Raw genomic sequence first — 2814 nt, 5'->3', positions numbered from 1 at the left:
TTCTTATGTCGCATCGTAAATTTGATGCATGGCTGATGGATGACATATTTTCCCCTCAAGGTGCGACCAGTTTTAGTAGATGCGTCATTATTGGCATGCGAATAAAACCTAATTAAGTCACATCGGTGATTTGTAGCATGGTACACTGCTTACATATTTCCCCTTACGGTGCGACCAGTTATCGTCGATGCGTCATTATTGTCATGCGACCAAATCATTATTATGTTGCATCGTTAATTTGAAGCATGGCTGACTGATGACATATTTTCCCCTGAAGGTGCGACCAGTTGTAGTAGAAGCTTAATTATTGGCATGCGAATAAAACCTAATTATGTCGCATCGTTGATTTGAAGCATGGTACACTGATAAAATATTTCCCCTTACGGTGCGACCAGTTATCGTGGAAACGTCATTATTGTCATGCGACCGAATCATTCTTATGTCGCATCGTAAATGTGATGCATGGCTGACTGATGACATATTTTCCCCTCAAGGTGCGACCAGTTTTAGTAGATGCGACTTTATTGGCATGCGTCACAAACTTCATTAATGGCGCATTGCTGTTTTTATCTGACAATGTTGTTGCATTCATTTACTGCTGTATTTTTGACGCTGGGCAAAAGATGCATGTTTCATGAAAGTGTCTCAACAGGAACACAAAATGTTTGCGTGTAAATTTTTGTTGTTTGTATATTCAGCTGAGTCAGACTATGACATGTGTTGACCAAAGTCACTTTTGGGCCTTGTGTAACGTCACTTTTGTGCCTAGTGTCAGCAAGGCATGGGTCAGATTCTGACTTATGCAGACCTAACGACTCCCATCTCCCTCCTCCCGTATTTCTAAAAATGAATGGAGGCCCATGTCACCCGATGTATGTCAAACTACATCGAATCCTCCTGTCACCTCGAGCCCAATCAAGCCGGCTTCAGACCTGCACACTCAACAAAGGCAGTTATCTTGCCAGTCTTGGACACACTCAGGAGCAACGCGGACGCGGGGTCCCCCCAAGCCCTCTTACTCCTGGACCTGTCGTCTGCGTTCGACACAGTTGGACCATAACATCCTTCTCCACCTTGTCAAACAGGCAGGCATCCAGGGCACCGCTCTTGAGTGGGTCAAGTCCTTCCTAACTGGAAGAAATCAAGCGGTCCGCCTAGGACCCTATACTGCAACAAAAACCCCCACGTCCTGTGGAGTCCCACAGGGCTCCTCCCTTTCACCACTCCTGTTCAATCTCTACCTCCGGCCGCTAATCCATTCTCTTCAGAAATGGGACATTATTGTCTATTACTACGCTGACGACTTACAGATCATCCTCCCGCTCAATTCACCTCATGCCATCAACACGTTCCACGCTGTCATGATCCACATCCAATTATGGATAAACCAGAACCAATTGAAGCTTGACCCAGGAAAACCGAGCTCCTCCTCCCTGGACTCAGTCATGCCCACTGGGGCCCTTAGTTCTGGCCCTCGGAGATAGGTTCCCCCCCAGCCCCGGTAAAATCAGTACAGAGTCTGGGAGTGATCATTGACGCTGAACTCTCCCTCAGGGCACAAGTGGGTGCGGTAGTTTCTTCCTGTATGTACCAGCTCCGGAAGATCGGTAAAGTCCGTCACTTACTTCCTCCCACCGCACTTACCCAAGTGGTCATATCACTCGTGCTCTCCCGCCTGGACTTCTCTAAGTCCATCTAGTACAGTCTCCCACAATCTGTGGCACACCGCCTCCAAGTTGTCTAGAATCAATCCAGATGGAAATCGGCCAAACCTGTACTCCACAGTCTGCACTGGCTCCCAATAGACCAGAGGGCATCTTTTAAGGTGGCCTGTCTCACATTCTAATCCATCCACTGCTCCCGCCCCACGTTTCTGAAATCTCTTATCTGCCCTCAACGCCCAACACGAACCCTCCGATCAGCGCACCGTCATCTGGTAGTCACTCCCAATACTAAAACCAAGAAATTTGGCAGTCGCCGTTTTTCTCATCTGGCTCCTGGGCTTTGGGATCTCCTTCCTCTCTCCATCAAATCCTCCCGTTCCCTTCTGAACTTCTCTAAATCGCTTAAAAGCCACCTTTTCCCTTCCTTGGGCTAAATTTCCGCCACTCACGCTTCCTTCCTCACTCACTCTGTCTTATAGCGCCAGGAAGCCTATGCTGTCAGTGCGCTCTATAAATTTCACCTAACATAAGATAAGATCAGATAACGTCACTTTTGTGCGTGGAGTCAGGAATGCATGGGTCAGATTCTGACGTTGGCAGACCTACCGTCACTTTTGTGCGTGGAGTCAGGAATGCATGGGTCAGATTGTGACGTAGGCAGACCTAACGTCACTTTTGTGCGTCGAGTCAGGAATGCATGGGTCACATACTGACGTAGGCAGACCCAACGTCACTTTTGTGTGTCGAGTCATGAATGCATGGATAAGATTATGAAGTATGATACACCAACTTCATTTATGTGCCTGCCACATTTGTTCTATTATGCAAACTTGTGTGAGCACTGAGGGCTACTTTTTCATGGATGGTCATATTTTGCCTCACATCCACTGTGTAACATTTTAATGAATGTAATGTTTGTCCTATTATTTATTTACTTTCAGCATGACTTTGCAACATACGAGAACTTTTTTATAATTTTTCCTGCTGTGTGATTTCATAATGTGGGCTCATATTCACCTGTGCTTTTTTCATTTTCTGCACCACAAAATCGGGATGGTAAATGTTGCTTTTTGACAATTGTGAATTTAGAACCTAATTTATGATGTTTTGCGTTGAATATTACAGCATGCATTCCTGCGGCACTTCCCTG

This window comes from Lissotriton vulgaris, chromosome 8 (assembly GCF_964263255.1).
Source record: "Lissotriton vulgaris chromosome 8, aLisVul1.2, whole genome shotgun sequence".
NCBI classification, from domain to species: Eukaryota; Metazoa; Chordata; class Amphibia; order Caudata; family Salamandridae; genus Lissotriton; species Lissotriton vulgaris.
The sequence above is the reverse complement of the archived record's forward strand: the minus strand, read 5'-3'. Positions refer to the sequence as shown.